This window comes from Cervus elaphus, chromosome 13, assembly GCF_910594005.1.
Source record: "Cervus elaphus chromosome 13, mCerEla1.1, whole genome shotgun sequence".
NCBI lineage: Eukaryota > Metazoa > Chordata > Mammalia > Artiodactyla > Cervidae > Cervus > Cervus elaphus.
In genome coordinates, this window is record NC_057827.1 from 14,017,981 (window position 1) to 14,039,068 (window position 21,088).

A 21,088-nucleotide genomic window follows, 5' to 3' on the forward strand; every position below is an offset into this window, starting at 1 on the left:
ACACGATGAACAATTAAGTGCCATCTTTTTTTGTCCATGTGTTTTGGCATAACTAAGACAATTGTCTATATATACTTTGGTATAAATATACCAAATTGTACTTTATTATATACTCTATTCATGAAACAACAGTATTGCCTCAGATAGATAAAAATCATTTTGAAAGCTGTGTAAGTTCCCTTATAACATAGTATCGTAAACAGTCCTCTTATTGCTAGACATTTAAATTATCTCTAATATTGAACTGAACCTCTGTGTACATGAAAGTTTTAGAAATGTTTATGTTATTTCCCTACATACTGTGAAATAAAGATAATCAATGCCCACCTGTTTAAGAACTGTGATATATGTGCATCTTGAAATCTGAGGATAAGTAATGTAATTTTGTTTTAATATTGACAGAATAAATAAAAAGTAACAGCAGGATTGAAGTCAGGGGACCAAAGTTCTCTCTAGCCAGTATGAATAACTTAAATTTTCATGAAGCTTGCTTCAGTGAGGTACATTGTTTTCCACAAAGCTCTTCTTATGCGCCTCTCTTTCTGGAATACTGTAAGGATGTTGTAATTCTAATTCTATGAGTTACATGTATATATGTATAAGCAGACATCTGTTTGCTAACAACCCAAAACTACTGCCAATATTTCAATTTAAAATTTATTACACCTTTCCATAGACCTTGAAATAATAACATAACAATCGTCTGAAAGAACAAACTCAAATGACAATTGAATAAAATTTGTCCAAACACAGAAAAAAATTAATAATTCAAATACAGCTCTTTTATTAAATTAAAAATGAATTGTCAAAAACATTTTGATAACTCAATTTAGTACATTTAATAAAGTCTCCTTAAATCATGCATTTTTCCAAGTAATTTTATTATTTTATAAAATCACCTAATTCAAACCTAATTCTCTGAGTTTGGATGTGTCTTTCTGCTAAGTAGGGTGTTTTTTGATGATATTTTAACTCTTTTATTCATGATTTGGAGTGCCTACTACATTTTTAACTTTCTTAATCCTTGAGTGTATTAATCCATCAATATTTTACTTTGTAGGGCACCAAGGATGGAGCATGGAAATCATCTATTAGACAGTTGTCATAACAGTGATAGAAATTTTCTGTATAAAAGAATATTGTCTGTTTAATGAAATTTAACAGTAACTAAAAGCACAGCACCCAAGTGGACCCTTAAAATTCACTGTTGATCCCCAAAGCTCAGAGATGAGGGGCCGTTCTGAAAATAAAGAGCCATTCAGAAATTGTTTAGCAGAAGAAAGTGCTTTAAGAGGTTTCTGCTTTTAGACTGAGGTTATCAAAATGGGAATTACCTTTACTGGAAATAAATCACATTGTTTTCTTCACAGGTGGCTCAATTTAGCTGTTTAATCTGAGAGAAATGACAGATTTAAGAGCAAAGAAAACTTCTTGGTTCATCAAGTTTGGAAGATATTTTATCTCTGTTTCAATGTTTCCATCTGATAATCAGTTGTGTGGACTGTAATTTCAGAGTAATTTGAAGCATAGAAAATAGAAAGTCTTACAAATAGGTGTGTCTTGGAGTGGCATATAGATGGTCGTGGGCTAAGGTATTTGTTTAGAAATAATATGTTGTTTTTTGGTTTTTTTTTTACTGTCAGGTTTAATAACTTGCCCAAAATATATGTGTACATATTTTCTCAGACAGTTTTCCAAAGGAAAAGGTCATACAATTTTGATGACTGGCCATATAACATACTCTATTTGGTCAAGACAGAAAACTAGCTGAAGCAGTGAAAAAATAGTTCAGAAAACCATGCATGCTTTAAACTAAGAATACCTGAAAGTAATACAAATATAAATCTTTATTTTGCTGAACTCTATTACAATTTTATAAACTATAAATGTAAATGGGACATACACAATTCATAAAGAAATATAAGTGAAACATACTGAATTTAGTGTAGAAATAGCCACAATGCTTAACAGAGAACAGTGAATCTGCACCTATGCTTAGCAAATCTACTCACACATGTTAAAAATACATAATACAAAAAAAATATTATCACCTCTCAAGACTGATATATTTTGGATGCAATACTATAATTTAAATAAGCAAAACATCAAAAAAGTATGTTGTCTTAACTGGCGTCTGTAATTCTGTGCCATAAAGTCTAGGAATTGACATACAGGAAAAGCCTAATGTGGAAAAAATGAACAATTTGAAGAAATTGAACAGCTGGGAAATATCTTGAGAAAACACTATGTCCAAGAAACAAAGATTTTTAAAAAAAAAAAAAAGACAAAAAATAGTAAAAGGAAAGAGACTATGTATTAACAATGTTTTTAGTTGATGTCATTAAGATAAATTGGCATTGAATGGATATAAATTAGAACTTCCAGCTGAACATGCTCATTAGTTCTTTTTTCTATAGTGTTTTCACCAATCATATTTAACGGGACCTGGGGAAAATGATGACCGTATCTGGACTCTTGTCTGTTCCTGTGCCTACCCACCAGTTTACGCTCTCTGAAAGAGAGTTAGTGCATGTTTCAATATATGTGCCTGCTTTTCTTCCTCCTCTTTTTGTATAAAAAAGGCATTCAACAGACATTCACACAAGGAGTCCTTGACTTTTGATAGAGGCAGTACAGGAGGGCTAAAAAGACCTCCCCTGGGGATCTGGAATAGACTGAGGATGCCTAATACTTTCTGTGTGCCCTGAGACAGACCTGAGGGAGGTGGGCTGAGAAGATAAGCAACCAGCAAAGGAGCAAAGCTGCCTAAAGGAGAAGCATCAGCTACTGCCTTTCACAAATCTCATTCAAGTGTCAACATTTGGAAAAGTGCTGTGCCGAGTCCAGCACTGTTCTGGGTACCTGGGGATACAGCTTGAAACAAAACTTACCGAAAGTGGGTGTAGAGGTAGGGGGATCTTGTGAAACTTTTAACCCAATAGAGGGACAATAAACCAAGAAAATAAGTAAATTATGCTTATATTTGAAGGGTGTGAGTGCTTTGAAAGTAAGAGGGTCGGGGCTGCATTGATCTGCTTGCAATTGAGATGTTAGGTGTAAGAAGGTCCGGGTATAGAGGTATGTTCATGGAATGGTAGACCTGTTTTTGCCTTTAATTACTTAGGTGAAGGGAAAGAGTATTAGTCCTTTGTGGGTTTCTGGTTGTCTGTTAATCAAAGCAAACCTTATTGATGTATTTGCTAAAACATATCTAAGTTATTCCTATTCTGCCAAATGAAAATCAAGAAGGGCCCATAATCTGTCCTACACTGGTGATGCTGAATAAAAAAGCAGGCAGCATCTTACAGGGTGATGGTGCAACAGTTCTGCTGCTGCTGCTAAGTCGCTTCAGTCGTGTCCGACTCTGTGCGACCCCATAGACGTCAGCCCACCAGGCTCCCCTTTCCCTGGGATTCTCCAGGCAAGAACACTGGAGTAGGTTGCCATTGCCTTCTCTGGCAAGACCTCTACCTGGGGATTTTCCATTAAAGAGACTGAAAGCCTGAACAAATGTAGAGCTTAACCCCAAAACAGAAGGTAGATTGCAGAGCAACTGTCTTAAAAGGATAGTGGAAGAAGAGCTAAAGAAAAAAAATATATATACTGGGATGCAGTTGGTGAAATTTATATACATCAGAAAATTTTGCATTTGGTAAAGGCAAATGACATTCTAAGTATTGTATGGATGACCTTCTTACCTCTGAAAATGTCGTGTATCTTTATTTTTAGTTGTTCCATCTTATGGAAAAGTGGAACTTGGGAAAGAATTGCAGAATGGGATGCACTGCTATCTAGACAGAAGTATACTTCCCATCCAGTTCTTGTTTTGATCCCTCCCCACCCCTTCCTTCAAATATAGATGCATTTTCCCTTTGTAATAGCATTGGGAAAATAGTGAAAGTGTCAAAAATCCAGAAAAGATGAGACAATCTAAAGATGCTTCTCTGAAGAATATAACTGCAAGCTGCCAACTTGACCAGGACATGGTGAAATCATTAGAATGTCTCTTCTAGATGATGGAGAGCTTGGGCTTCCCTAGTGGTCCAGTGGTTAAGACGATGGCTTTCCAATGCAAGGGGCATGGGTTCTGTCCCTGGTCAGGGAACCACCATGTGGCACAACCGAAAGTAAATAAATAAGTAAAGCAAAATAAACGATGGAGAACTTGCTGGCTTGCTGGCTAGAAGGCATAAAAGCAAGTGACAGTTCACCAAGTTAATAGATAATAGGTTAAAACTGGTTAAGGTGAATTAGTCATTTCAAGGCAGACAAGCATTACAGAAACAAAAAAATAAGATAGACAAACTCCCTGGCAATTAATATAGATCTGTATCATTCAATGGAATGTTTATGAAATTGCAAAGAACTTTTTAATTCATGCATTTTTATACATGGGTACTTGTTTATGTAAACATGTAACATTTAGCACGCCAAGATCATAATATGACATGACCCTCCCCATCCTTCTTCTTCTGTAATAGTGGGTAAAATGAGATTTTTATAAAGATATTAGCACTCATCTAAAATACGGGTACAAAAATGTAAATAATGCATGAGATTGGGCCTTTGTAAACCTTAAAATAATACAGGTTTGAGTTGAGATGATAGGATAGTGCACTGACCTGGAACCCTGACCCCTTGACTCACAAGACTGTTGATTCAGAAAGTTTCTGAATCTTGTTGAATCAGGTGCATAAACTCAGGGATACATGTAAGACCCTCTCTCCTGGATCCCTCAGTAAGGTCAGGAGGAGCCCCCTAATCTCCAGGGCAATGGACCACACATGATGTATCAAAAAAGAGTTAATGGTATTCCCTGATGACCACAGGTTTACTTATCAGAATAAAATCATTGGCAGTAATATTTTTCTTTGTTTTTTTCTCTCCTTACTTCCTCTTTTTCTGCAGTTCTTCCTTTCTGCTTCCTTCCTTGTTTCCTCCTCTCCTTACTTCTCCTCCTTCAGCAATAGTGTGAAAAAAAACTAGATCTTTTCCTAGAAAGATATTAGCACTTACCTAAAATATGTATAGCAGAAAAAAACAGTCAAACAGGGGGAAAAAAAGTGGAAAGTGGGCAAAAGAATTGAACTGAGACTTCACAAAAGCATTTATCCAAATAACCAGTATGGTAGATTGGCTCATCATTTTAAAATATCTATATTTTTCCCACCCCACCTCCACAACGGAAGTCTGAAGAGAAAGTGTTAGTTGCTCAGTCATGTCCGATTCTTTGCAACTCCATGGATTGCAGCCCACCAGGCTTCTCTGTCCATGGAATTTCCAGGCAAGAATACTAGAGTGGGTAGCCCTTACCTCCTCTAGGGGATTTTCCCAACCTTGGGATCCATCCTGAGTCTCCCGCATTGCAGGCAGCTTCTTTACCATCTGAGTCACCAGGGAAACTTTGGGGAAGTCTAATCCCTGTTTCTTTGAGGCTAGGTTTGGCCATGTGGCTTGCTGGCAGTTGAGGAGGGCACTGAGGCATTCCTGGCATCTTGCCTTGGCCATGTCACCTGTGTTGGCCAAGGAGAGCAGAGAACTGAAGTGCTTCTGGGCAGCTGGTCTTCTCTTATGCCTCCACCGCTACCCTGAGGACAGCACCTAGGTGAGCCCACTGCTCCCAGAAGGAGAGTGAGACCAGGCAATAAAGCTGAGCAAAATTACATAGAATAGCATATATTAATAAAATGTAGGGCTACTGCAAAATGCACATATACATGTGAAGAGAATTGCACCAAGATAATAATTGTCTTTACTCTGGAATGGTAGAAGTCTGTGTCAGGCAAAATTTTTATGTGTAATTTTAAATTTTCTAATGGAAACATTAATGCTCTAAAAAAATAAGGTACGATGTGGGGTTTCAAAAAAAATGTAGTGTAGAACTTGATTATAAAGTTTCTACAGATTCCCAAACATTGTTTTTTTGTTTCTTTGTTTATCTGTGGTTTCCTATTTTTCTAAAGGAATGCATAGTACTTATATGAAAAAAATTACAAGGAACAGAAATTACTTCTTTATTTGCTCTGGTACTTTTTTGTTAATTTGCACAGTAATCCCAGAAATGAAATATGAATATCTGATTCATTTTTTCTTGAAATCCATGGGAAAATAGCTCTTTCCTTTCTTAAAATGTCAACATTTTCATAGACTCTTACATTTAGTGTTCCCCCAAATCTTGCAACAGAAAGAAATATAAGAGCAACGATGTACTTTTTTAAAGCTAGAGTTTTGGCGTTGTTCATCCGACAGCCTGTATGCCCGCGTGCTCAGTCACATTGGTCATGTCCAACACTTTGCTACCCGCGGACTGTGGCCCACCAGGTTCCTCTATTCATGGGATTTTTCAGGCAAGAATACATGGGAGTTTTCAGGCAAGGAAAAGGGTTCCCATTTTCTTCTCCAGAGGATCTGGCCAACCTAGGTATTGAACCCTTGTCTTTTGCTACTCCTGCATAGCAGGCAGATTCCTTACCACTGAGCCATCTGGGAAGCCCCTAATTAGTTGTATGGTGGTGGTGGTTGGTGGTAATTTAGTTGCTACATCTTGTCTGACTCTTGTGACCCCATGGACCATAGCCTCTCAGGATCCTCTATCCATGGGATTTTCCAGGCAAGAATACTGAAGTGGGTTGCCACTTCCTTCTCCAGGAAAACTTCCTAACCCAAGGACTGAACCCAGATCTCCTGCATTGCAAGCAGATTCTTCACTGACTGAGTCACCAGGGAAGCCCAAAATGTCAAAGAGATCTATCCACCAAAATCTGAAGGCATTCTTGTGCCTAAGCCCAAACTCTAGACTTTGATAAAAATTCAAATTCATTAGAAACTCATTTATTTCACTTGAGAATGAACTTTTATGCTTGCAGATACATTAGCTCACCCACCTCCTGAATCACTAGACTAAATACACATTTTCTTTCTAACTGGATGATGGAATGACTCAGAAGGCATATTAGGTTCCCGGTGAAGGCGAACTCTTTGCTCCTCACTGTGGTTGATTATCAGTCTAAGGTAACCACTGGTCAACAACATGATCCAAATTCCAGATCAGTCACTCAGTCTTTCCTTAATATTCTTCTAGAAAGAGAAAAGAAAATGTTATCAATGACATACAACTTCAGAAAAGAAGAAGCAAAGTCAACTGTGAGTTGAATGATTGCTGTAGGTAGCTTTTTTTTCATCTTAGATGTCTAACAGGGCTTTTACAAATAAAAATGATTAAGGTTCATGATCATGTTATTGTAATTACTTTAGATTATTAATAATCATGACAATGGCTTAAGCAAATGCCTTGAAGACAACTCAAAATATACTTAAACCACTCCATAAAAGGGACTGCTATTAAAAAAAACAGCTTTCCTGGGCTAGTTTCTCAAGTAATGATTGTAATAAAAGTAATAAATTTACATATACTTTAAAGTCCACAAAAATTTTTCACAAATGACTCCTCATTACTAAACATTTGTTAGAAATTATTGAAAACTCTAAAAAATGATCTGAAGATATAAAAACTGTATATTTTCACTATGAAAGTAGAACCAAATTTTTAAAAATTTAAGGAGAATAAATGATAGTAATGGATCAATAGTTTCAGCCTTAGTTTTTCTTTTCATCTATTTTTCTTGGGCTTTAAGGATGAAGTCTTATTGTGTTGCAAATTATTTAGTAAGAGAAATAAAATAGCTTTTACTAATCTTAAAGAGTAACAATAACAAGAAAATTGCAGGGAGGTTTTTTTTCAATTAGTAACCCACATTTAAGAGTGTTTTCCATGTACCAGTCACGATACTAAGCACTTTACTCTCATTTATGTTACTTAATCATTACATCAAGCATGCAAGGTAAAATTTTATTCATTGCATAAAAGAAGAAACTAAAAATCATTGAGGCTAAACAATTTGCTCAAGATAGGAGACCAGCAAGAGAAGATAAGTGAATGAATCTCTGACTCTATATCCTTAACTGCTCACCCAGGCTTGCCACAACATCTTCTACTAATTTTTTAAGTGACCCAGGCCACTGATACAACAAAATGAAAGATATCCATGTGTGCCAATCATTTATGTATTAGTTCCTTCTACAGTTTGCTCTGTGATGCTGTGGCTGAGACTTTGCAAGCTACATTTCCCAGATTCCTTTGCTTGCTGGCTCCGTGATGAAAGTGAAAGTGTTAGCCACCCAGTGGGATCTGACCCTTTGTGACCCCATGAACTGTAGCCCACCAGGCTCCTCCCTATCCATGGAATTCTCCAGGCAAGAATTTGGGAGTGGGTTGTTAATTCCTTCCCCAGGGGTATCTTCGTGACCCAGGGTTTGAACCCAGATCTCTGGCATTGCAGACAGACTCTTTACTGACTGAGCCACCAGAGAATGACGGGTTCCTTCAATAAGGGCACTGTGGAAAACAGAAATTAGGAGAAGAGGGGAGGGACTCTGATGACTGGGTCCAGCCATGCCAGTTGGGCCTGGTAGCAGCGATTACTCCCTGAATCCAGCTTTCCAGAACCAGCTTTGTCAAACTCTCCTCAAGGTATAAGCAGCAACCAGGTGCCCACCTCTGTGCTCCTGAAGTTCCAGTGATTTCCGAGTTTCTCCAGCCCTGAAAATGATCGCTGGTTCCATCTTGATTGCTTCTGTGTCTCCCTGCCTCTCTCCTTCCCACCTTCCTTCATTCCTTCTTTTTCTTTTTGCCTCTCATTATCTCAACATCTGTACAGACAATTTGAGTCAGCTTTATTGAAATATCTGGTGTGGTTCCTTTTTCCCTGACAAAACCTTGTCTAACATAGTGCTTGGCATTGTAAATAAGATTCTCAGAGGAAGTATTCAAGGATTGATTGGTTTATGTCTTTAGCTGTAAGCACAGTATTGAACTAGATGCCAGCACAAATCAGGATTCCAAATCCATGTCATGTAGAGGCATTATAATTAATTCAATTATCATCTTTGGTTGCTTGAAATGAAGTACTTTTCAAAGCAGTCGTTTTGGAAGACTAGGCGCCTGATATACTTAACTGTAGTAATACTAGCCATAAGAATTATTTGGTTGTAGGTTGGCTGCTTTCAAATGCATACAAGAGTTAACAGAAAGAAAACTAGAGAGTTATGTCATAAACTATCAGCTCAAATTAGAACCAGACAATAAGCTGGGTTATTATAGTAAAAATAACCAAGATAAATCCCTTGGAATCTTTTTCTCCATCAGAGTGGGAAAGAAAATTTATTACCACCAACGGAATTACACGAGTCAACGACACTACCAAAGACTTGAAAGATGCAGGTACAACCCTACTATATCTCTATTTAACTCTTCCACTGGGGTCTTGTGAAAGAAATTGGATCTTGGAGAATGATTATAGATGTTTATAAACTTTATAAGGTGATCTATATAAGCTGTTCCATATATGAATTACTTACTGGAGCGAGGGGGCATGTCTTCTACTACCCGACACATACACAGCTATTAATCTCACATCTTTTTTTTTTTTTTTTAACTCTGTAATGATTTGCAAGGACACTAGAAGTTTTGGTTTTTTTCCCCCACCTGTCAGGAACAGCAACACATCCTGCCTGTTTTGCATGAGGGTTTTGTCAAGTCTGGTGCTCTCTGACATAAGCTAGTTCACAGAGGTCTTACTGGTAAACACATCCCATGAAATGTCATATGGTTCCTCTTCATTGGTGGCAACATTGCTGATTGGACCTGATAAGCAGGAAGTAGCTAGCATCCTAGCTACTAGTGAGTAAAGAACCAATAGTAAAGAACCTGCCTGCCAATGCAGGAGATATGACATGTGGGTTTGATCTCTGGGTTGGGAAGATCCCCTGGATGAGGGCATGGCAACCCACTCCAGTATTCTTGCCTGGAGAACCCCATGGACAGAGGACCCTGGTAGGCCACAGTCCATGGGTTTGCAAAGAGCTGGATACAACTGAAGCAATTTAGCATGCACCACTAGCACCCCAAATAAGATATTAGGATATATGAATGCCAGAGAGAAGGAAGGACATATGAAAATTCACAAGCCTGCCACCTTCGTGATATTTTTGGACACCCAGTGATTTGGAATACAATGGAATATCCCTCTAAACAAGAAGCAGTTGCTACAACTCATCCTGCACAGCAGTTCTCTTTGGATTTTAAAGGCAATGGAGGCCACAATGAGTGTGCTCACATAACTCATTTATTAAGTAACCTACAAAGTGGCCAGTTTTTAAAGAAGAATCTATAAAGTAGCCAGTAATCTATAAAGATTGGAGTAATATATGAAGTGGCCAGTTGTTAGAGAAAAATAAAGCCCTTTATCACCCATTCTATAACGCAGACTGCTCTGTTAATTCATGTCTTTGACTCAGAAGAGTCACCAGCAGGTAGGCCTGTTGTTTAGAGCATCTTATAAACCACATTAGAGGAATCAGAGTGTAGACTCTCAGAGGTTTGTTTAGAAACAGAAAAAGAAAAAAAGTCATGATTTTGGGCAGATAACTCTTCTCCTTCTGAGAAAACACTTATATTATTTCTGGGCTCTGATAGAGTCTGAAAGAGTCTGTCATGCACTGGTATTGTACGGTCCATTAAACCATGAAGTTGGGTGTTTACAGCAGCAACTCCTTCATCAAGTGAAATGTAAGTGATCATCTTTGAGCAGATCCTGAAGTCACATGTAAGTATTTAGTCTCACCTACACCTGTTGGTCTCCTCTTGCCCAACCCACAGCAGTGACTTCACGGGAAATTAATCGTTAGTGAGGAGAAGACTTTGGTTACCAATGTTCCTTTGCAATATGTTGGTACCAACCAGAAGCTGCTTTTAGTATTATAGGCTCAAACAGGAAAGTTCCTGAAAGTAGTGAAGGAAAATCTGCACAGTGGAGAGAAGTTTAAACAATGTGTGTGGTGGTCCACAGTATCTGGACTGAGAAAAGATGATCAAAGATATTGATTCATGGGCATCAGGGAAATTAAATGGTTAGAGACTTCAAAGGGAAAAGATTGATGATAAGCAGGCCTGGGAAGAAATTTATAGATGAAACTCTCTTCAAGCAAACACAGAAGTTGGAGATATTTTTCTCTCATGTGAATGCTTGCCAAATGGCATTCATTGCAGGGTAGGCTGTCAATCATCAAACAGAAAACATTACAAATTCTATAGATGAGAGTGAGCCCCTTCCAGCAGGAATGCCTTATTAGCTATTACAGTATCCCACCTAACATTGCTTCTGAGGGGAAATATGTTCTTCTGACAAGAAACACACTTGTCAACAACAGTGAAAATAGCTATGGTGGGCTCATAATAGCTGTGGTGATCTTCCCATGCGGCCCATTACTCAGAAGCAGCGGGCCTGATAAAACGGCAGAGTAACCTATCGAAACCTCAGGTTTATAGTATCAGTGGGGAGACGAACACCTGAAATACTGGGGTTTCGTTCAAGGGTCCTTATATTTTTGAGCCTTATAAGATGTGGCTTTCCCCATAGCCTGAATTGAGGATTTGCAAAAATCGAGGAGTGGAAATGGGAGTGATTTCTCTACTAGCGCTAAATAATCCACTCACAGAAATTTTGCCTCCTTTGGAACTTTACTTAGAGGTATTCATTCCCCAGAGAGGGATGCTCTTACTAAGGGGAAGAGCATATTTTCATTGAACTGAAATTTGAGACGGCCACCTGGCCAATCTGGGTTTCTCACATCACTGAACCAAATAAAGAGCATGAATCTACTGGCAGAGGTGATTGCTCTGACCATCAGGGCAAAATTAGGCTATTGCAGTGCAGTGGAGGAAGCCGGATATTGTCTGAACCTAGGATATCCTCTGGCCTGTCTTAATACTTCCATGTTCCGCAATACATGTTAATTACAACCAGAGCAACCAAGTTAAATTCAGAATCATGAAGATTTGGTGCTAACTGAAGAGAAAGGGAACAAGAAATGGGTAGTTCAAGAAAATGTTCTAAATACCAACTGGGGCTTTGTGACCAAATACAGCAGCATTATTCCTTGCATAATTGATAGCAGGTTGTTTTCCTTGAATAATTTTATATATATATAGATTTTTTTCTTCCAGTTTTACTGAGATGTAATTGGCATATAGTACTTTATGAGTTTATAGTGTGCAGAATAATAATTTGACTTATACACATCATGGAATAATTACAGTAATTTAGTGAATATCCATCACTTCATGTAAGCACAAAAGTAAAGAGACAGAAAAAAAATTTCTTGTGATAAGAACTTCTAGGATTTAATCTCTTAACAACTTTTGTATATGTTACGTTACTCTCTAAGTCGTGTCCAACTCTGTGAGACCCCCATGGACTATAGGTGGCCAGGCTCCTCTGTCCATGGAATTCTCCAGGCAAGAATACTGGAGTGAGTGGCCATTTGCTTCTCCAGGGGAATCTTCCTGATCGAGGGACTGAATCTGGGTCTCCTGCATTGCAAGTGGATTCTTTACCATCTGAGCCACCCAGGGAAGCTCATAACACTGTGCACACGTGCGTGCATGCCTACATCTGCATCACACATGTGTGTGTGTATGTGTGTGTGTTCAGCCCTCTCTGACTTTTGTGACCCCATGGACTGTAGTCTGCCAGGCTCCTCTGTACATGGAATTTTCCAGGCATGAATACTGGAGTGGATCGCCATTTCCTATTCCACAAGATCTTCCAAACACACGGATGGAAACTGTGTCTCCGGTATCTCCTGCATTGGTAGGCAGCTTCTTTACTGCTGCCCCACCTGGGAAGCGATAATTATATTTATCATGTTGTAGATTACAATCCCTTGTTGTTGGTCAGTTGCTAAGTAGTGTCCTACTCTTTGTGACACCGTGAACTGCAGCACATCAGGCTTCCCTGTCCTTCACTCTTTCCCAGAGTTTGCTCAGACTCGTATCCATTGAGTCATGATGCCATCCAACCGTCTCATCCTCTGTTGCCCCCCTCTCCTCCTGCTTGCCATTTTCCCTAACATCCGGGTCTTTTCCAATGAGCTGGCTCTTCCCGTCAGTATTGGAGTTTTAGCTTCAGCATCAGTCCTTCTAATGAACATTCAGGATTGATTTTCTTCAGGGTTGACTAGTTTGATCTCCTTTCAGTCCAAGGGACTCTCAAGAATCTTCTTCAGAACCACAGTTCAAAAGCATCAATTCTTCGGTATTCAGCCTTCTTTATGGTCCAACTCTCACATGACCACTGGAAAAACCATAGCTTTGACCACACAGACCTTTGTCGGCAAAGTAATGTCTCTGCTTATTAATATGCTTTCTAGGTTTGTCATCGCTTTTCTTCTAAAGAGCAAGTGTTTTTAAATTTTCCTACCTGCAGTCACCATCCACAGTGATTTTGGAACCCAAGACAATGAAATCTGTCACTGTTTCCATTGTTTTCTCATCTATTGCCATGAAGTGATGGGACCAGATGCCAGGATTTTAGCTTTTTGAATGCTGAGTTTTAAGCGAGCTTTTTCACTCTCTTCTTTCACCTTCATCAAGAGACTATAGTTCCTCTTTGCTTTCTGCATGTCTGAGGTTGTTGATCTGCATATCTGAGTTTGTTGACATTTCTCCTGGCAATCTTGATTCCAGCCTGTGAGTCACCTAGACTGGCATTTCAAATGATGTACTCTGCATGTAAGTTAAATAAACAAGGTGATGATACACACCCTTCGCATACTCCTTACCCAGTTTTGAACCAGTCCATTGTTCCACGCTTGATTTTAAGTGTTGCTTCTTTTCCTGCATACATGTTTCTCAGGAGACAAGTAAGGTGGTCTGGTATTCCCATCTCTTTAAGAATTTTCTACAGTTTGCTGTAATTCACAACATCCCTAGTGTTTATTAATCTTACAACTGGATGTTTGTACCTTTCAGCAGCCTATACCCAATCCCCTCCTACCCTCTTCCTGGTAACCAAGAATCTATTGTGTTTTTCTGTGAGTTTGTTTGTTTTGAAATATAGTTGACTTTCAACACTAAGTTAGTTCCTGTTGCACAACATAGTGATTTGGTGTTTCTGTGTATTTCAAAATGATCATCATATTGAGTCTAGTTATGATATGTCACCTGCAAATACATTACCTTTGTGGACTGTATTTCTCACACTGTATTTCGCACCTGGGAACTTGTACCTCTTAGTCTCCCTCACCTATTTCTCTCCCCACCCTCTTCTATGTTGTATACATGGCATTCATATGGATAAGCTAATTTTATCTTCCTCCTATTCTCTTACAATTATATACAAATTTTGTATCCAAATTTATATTTAGGTTACAAAGTATTCAGTTGAAAGGTTGAGAATACCCTGCAGGAGAAATATGCATCTCCTGTGAAAAAGTTCAGTGATCTTTTTCAGAAGGTATGTACTATGACGATTGAGACTGAGTCTCTGCTTTTCAGACTGTAGATGGAAGCATCTTCATTTGTTTGTTTGAGGGATTGTCTTCCTCTTAGATTCAAACACAAAGTTGTTGTTGCATGATAATTCAAACACAGGTAGAAGGGTGAGTGTGCATTCTGAGAATCCAAAGGGTGAACATGCCAATTATTTCTCTATTGTCACTCAACTACAAATCTACTTTTCTATAATGCCACGCTGTGATACCAGGGCTGAGAAGATGTCATTTTGCAGACTTCTTTGAAACTGACTTCCTCTTAGGTTCAGAAAATAGGAAACATTAGAAGAAGAACAGAAAGAGAGAGAAGAAGAAAAGGGACTAAAAAAATTTTTAAAAACTTTTCTTTTTTGTTGACCACTTCCTATCATCATCCAGACTCACCTCAACACACCTTTGTCTGAGGAATTAGCAGCAGAAGCCAGTCATATAAATGTGTCAGTGTTTTGAGTGCCATATTCGTAGGCTATCTCAAGTTCTCTGGCTCTGAAGCTATAATTTTGGATGTACTAAAGCATTATTTGTTGTTGTTGTTGCTTGCTCTTTCAGTCCTCAGATGCTTCCTGATATTAAGTTCACTTCAATATATTAAATTAGTGTGTGTTAGTCGCTCAGTTGTATCCAACTCTTTGCAACTCCACAGACGGTAGCCCATCAGGCTCCTCTGTCTATGGAATTTTCCAGGCAAGAATACTGGAGTGGGTAGCCATTCCCTTCTCCAGGATATCTCACTGACCCAGGGGTCAAACCTGGGTCTCCTGCATTGCAGGTGGATTCTTTTACTGTCTGAGCCACCATTACATCTGTTAAAATGCACAGAGTGGTTTCTCTCTTATTTGATCTTGCCTCATAAAACAACAAATAAAACATGTTATTGTTTGGGTTTGGGGTTTATTTATAAAAGTATTCAGTGGTATTTTAAAATTGACTTTAGAAGGTCCTATCTTGTTCTACTTAATCATTCATAATAAATGTTTAAAGTTGAAGTCATAGATCCAAATTAGATAAGTGATGAAATTCAGAACCCTTGAACTACAAAGATTTTCTTCCAATAGGAAAGGCTATGTAGACACAAATAGAGTATTGTATTACATGCGATTGGAGATCAACAGTTTTCCAGGTGTGGTCTGTGAACTTTTGAGAGTCCCCGAGACGCTTTCTTGACTTTAAAACTATTTCCTTAATAATCTTGAGACAGTGTTTGCTGTTTCCACAGTGTTTACAAATGTACTGGTGGTGCAAAAGAAATGGGGAATAAAAGTCCTGGTGTCACTGCTTGAGTAAAGGCAACTGACATGAAAATATACTATACTGTATTCTTCACCATTAAACACTCTTTGGTTTAAAAAAAATGTCAACTGAATGTCCTTGATAAAGCAATAAAGATGATAAACTGTATTAAGTCCCAATCCTTGAGTATAGGCCTTTGTTGTTTTTTAAAAATATGGTTTACAGATCACCAGCCCAGGTTGGATGCATGAGACAAGTGCTCGGGCCTGGTGCACCGGGAAGACCCAGAGGGATCGGTTAGAGAGGGAGGTGGGAGGGGGGATCGGGATGGGGAATACATGTAAATCCATGGCTGATTCATGTCAATGTATGACAAAAACCACTACAATATAAAAAAAAAAAAAGAAAAAAGAAAAAAAAACTTTATTAGATAAAAATATGGTTTGACAAAATGGTAAATGTGTATACAGCACTTCTTTTGCATATCAAACGGTGTTCCCCAAGAAAAGCACAAGAGTTTGAATTGTGAGTGTGACATTTTTGTCATGGACTATTATTTTAAATTTAAAGAATGACAGATAAAATATAGTTATTTAGTTTAAAGTATTTAGCAGACAATTTTTCAGAAGTTCGCTATGTGAACTTATCCTTCCAAGAAAAGCCATTGACTTGTTTTTCTTGACTAAGATGAAATTTGAGCTCTCAAGCAAAAACAACAGTTTTGGAGAATTTGTATTCATCTCCACAAACTGATATCTTCTCCAAAACTTAAACTCATATCAATGGTAATGTTAATGAATGTGTGGGTTTTTTAAATTTTATTTGATAAATTATGTCAACATTTATAAAATTTATGTAATTTAGTGGGCTAATATCTTACAAATTAACCAAAGCATGATGATATAAAATCATATCTGAGTAAAACATCCAAAATGCAAGATATAAGAAATAGTTTTAATGTAATTGAGTTTATTAATATGATTTAAGATTCTACTTTCAATTAGTCTTTTAAAAACTTCCATTTTTCAAATTATGGTGCAATATCAAAGAAGAATATACATGATTATCAAAAAGAGCTGATAAAACACTTCCTCTTCTAATTCAATGTCAGTTTAAAGCTAAGCATTCATATTCTTCAGCCAAGAGAACATATCACAACAGATTGCTTTCACAAGCAGGTATGAAATCCCAGTCCTCTTTTGTTAAGCTGGACATTAAAAAGATTTATGAAAATGAAAATCAGTTCTACCTTTTCTCTATTTTTTATTTTTCCATTGAAAATGCTATGTGTGTGTGATCATTCACTTCAATCATGTCAGACTCTTAACCCTGTGGACTGTAGCCCGTCAGGCTCCTCTATCAGCGGGATTCTCCAGGCAAGAATACTGGAATGGGTTGCCATGCCTGCCTCTGTGGGATCTTCCCTACCCAGGGATGGAACCCTCATCTCCTGCATTGCACATGGATTCTTTCCCAACTGAGCCACCTGGGAAGCTCAAAAATGCTATATAGATATGTTAACATGAAATGGGATTGTTATTGTTATCTCTAAAATATTTAATAAATGTTCAAAAACGATTATCAGTCTTAATTTCTTATATGATTAGCATTCCTAGATAGAAGCCCTTTGGAATTCTCATAAACAAAAGTCCTTTGGAATCCTTAATAAATTTTAAGCATAAAAATAGGTAGGGAGCCCAAAAGTTTGAGACCTACAGAGATGTGATTATATCTCCATGAAAATATAAATACTAATTTGGGGCTTCCCTGGTGGCTCAGACAGTAAAAGAATCTACCTTTCGATTTAAATTGGGCAGGAGTACTATCAACTGATCAATAAGAATCATATTTTCATTTATCTTTGTGTCAAAGTTAGAAGTTGATATTCAACTTAAACGTGAAATTATAAGACTCAAGCTAGCCTTATCAATTTTGAGGATCTTGAAGCTTTCTGGTGAGATTTCATTGTTCACAGATAGCATGCTTACGCGCATATGGTTTTCTTTCCAGGCTTTTGTGTTATTGCCCAGCTCTCGGGTTCACACATGCATAAGCTTGCATCTGTATATAACTGCCACCAGTGAGAAGTTCACACACAGCAGCACTGGGTCCACGCTCCTGATTTGTCTTTTGAGTTATTTAAAAATCAGGCTGATTGCATTATAGGCTTATTACAATTCACTGTTGAAAAGAGATCAACGCAAAAGGAAATTTCCTCTCCAGGATCACAAAGTCACCCTCCAGCTTGGAGTTCAAATAAGTACTATGGCTATCTTTAAAGAAATTCTACTAATTATTACAGTCCAGCCAAACTGTGAATTTACCTCTAAAAATAGCCTTTTGGGTGGCTGTATTAGTCAAGATAAAACAATCCTTGCACATGTATATGTTCAAGGCTAACGAGAAGTGCCATCTGTAGAACTGGGATATTTTTACACTCCTCTCTATTATACAAAACAATAAACCCTCTCCAGCTGATTTCTCTCATTGTGAAATGCAAATTGCCTATAAAAGTCCTCAGGGTGTGAGAAGACACTTATCAAACAGACATTACACATGCATTCATAGAAACTATGCAGCCTCAGACTCTATTTAAGATGCATTAAGCACCAAAAACATAGGTGTGAACCTGTTCTGGGTAGCTATAACAGTTATGGCCTGAAGTAGCTATGTTGGTTAAGATATGTAGATTACTCAACTGCTCCCACTAACTTTTGATCTACTACACACCTGCCTCCTACCAAGAGAAATAAAATCTTCAGAACAATAAAAAAAAAAAAATGAAACAAAACACATTATGTGTGAGGTTTGAAAACTGTCCTAAATTATTAATCTGGCTTTTACCAGTTAGCTACATTTTACATGTGACATACTCAATATTATACTCTTTGCTTATTCCCCTGTGGAGATTTGCACGTTCCCCTGTGTGATAAATTGACTGTTGGTAACAGGTAATGCAAGTTCCATGGGGTTAATGACCTTGAAGAATCCACGTAAATTTTCATCCAGAAATTCACTGCTGCCCATGGTGCATGAATAGTCAAATAAGGGAAAAAAAAGAAAAGAATAACATTTCACAGAAAAGTGTTAAGGCCTCAATTTGTACTAGGAGAGAAAAAAAGTCCACAAAGACATTAGAATAAAATGTAAATTGAAAACACAAGGAAGATGTTAAAATTTTCAAATAAAATTAGCTGAAGATGTTCTAAGAGATGAAATCTTGGAGACCAGTAACATGTGACTTATTTTTATATTTCCCATGATGCTTATGTCTTAGATACTATAGGCAATATAATATATATATATAAAATATATAGGTGTAAGAATATCTTAAATAAATGAAATGAATATCTTAAAAATAAAATCAAGATGTTTTATAAGCATAAAATGAAAAAACAAGGTCTGATTTAGATAAAACATTTAAATCCTGCTTTCTGAGGGAAATATTATGCATAATTATACCTAATCATGAGATTTCATTTGTTTTCCAAGGACTGTTTCTAAAATTTGAACTTGCATTTCAGCAAGTTAAATTTTTTACAAACCTTACACTGAATTCAAGTTCCTTGTTCTACGAGAGAAGCAATTAAGGGCCAATCATTTTTAATACATCATAAATAATCTTCACACTTGCTGTTAAGTTAATTAATATAATCAGTAAAGCCAAATGCATCAAAATGAAGCTTATTTTGCAAACGTGCAAAATGTTCTGCCTCATTGCCCTACCACCGAGACTAAATGACATTTTGCTAACTACTGTTTCAAAGTTGAGCCCAAATTTCATCTTTTAAATAGGATCACCTGAAGGAACACAGTGATGTCAATGGATATTCAAAATGATTGGCCCTGGAAGTGGTGGTGGCATACCTAGCCCCTAGATAACATTCAAATACACTGGTACTAACCCAAAGCTAGAGGACTTGGCTTTAAAAATATAGTACAGATGAGAGCATAATTAAGGCAATCCCACCCTCATTCATTTTAAAGCATTACAATTTCTTTGGTGTTGTGTCTTTCCCTAGGATAGTGCCTGTTCCGATAACTCATCCAGAGAAGCCAATATATTACCAAAAACCTGTTGAACTAGTCTATAGATCATTCTTCAGTTTTGTCTATCCATTTGTGTGATAATCTACAAATCAGTAAACAACCATTGTACAGTACTCACAAACGGTTTCATTTTCTCCAACTCTCAGATGTATTGAAACATTTCTACAATGAGATAAATTTCCTTTTCATAGTGTAAAGGCAGAGACACAATTTCTGAGTACATATAGCAACATGAAGAAGAAGAGACTGCCTTTTTCTCTTCCTAAGACCTGAATAATGATAACAATAAAAACACTTACCAAAAGCAATCAAACCAGGAAAGGAATATATACTTAAAATAAAAATTCAAAAGGTGAAGTGATGAAAAGAGGCAGTTTGAGAAAGATGGGTATGGTACTTACCTCCAACCTGTCTTCTAGAAATTCTACCAAAATATAGTATTGTCAAATTTTGCAGTTTTGGACTTATGTCCAAAATTTAATAAGACTATGGACTGTGGGCATGCCCTTCTGCATCTATTCCATTTGCCTAAAGAGCGGAAGCAGTTCCTTGGAAGGGATGAGTGAAATGGAGCAAATAAACAGCTGGAACTAACTCTGACATGTCAGTAGATGTAGCCTCTACTGTGTTTTGGGAGAGAGACCTAAATCCTAGCTTAGCCCCACCCACCTTGTTAGGCAACACTGGTGCGGGAAAGTCAAGAAATTTCGGAAGTGAGTACAGAACCTCATTCCAAAAGCAAACCCAGAACTTGGCATTAGTAAAGGAATGTGGCTTCTCCTCCCTAAAACCCATCCTCTATGAGTCAATGGAAGATTAATTCACAGAAATTAAACATGAATCAGATAAGGTTAGATGTGAATCAAAGAAAAGTTACCCACATTGTATTAGTTCAAGCAGCAACCCATACAAAGACTCATCCTTCAGTTCAGTCACTCAGTCATGTCCGACTCTTTGCAACCCCATGGACTGCAGCACGCCAGGCCTCCCTGTCCCTCACCATCTCCCAGAGCTTGTTCAAACTCATGTCCATAGAGTCAGTGATGCCATCCAACCATCTCATCCTCTGTCATCCCCTTCTCCTTCTGCCTTCAATCTTTCCCAGCATCAGGGTCTTTTCCAATGAATCCACTCTTCACATCAGTGGCCAAAGTACTTCCGCTTCAGCATCAGTCCTTCCAATGAATTTTCAGGGCTGATTTCCTTTTAGATAGACTTATTTTATCTTCATGCAGTCCAAGGGACTCTCAAGAGTCTTCTCCAACACCACAGTTCAAAAGCATCAATTCTTCAGTCCCGAGCTTTCTCTATAGTTCAACTCCTACATCCATACATGACTACTGGAAAAACCATAGCTTTGACCAGATGGACCTTTGTTGGCAAAGTAATGTCTCTGCTTTTTAATATGCTGTCTAGG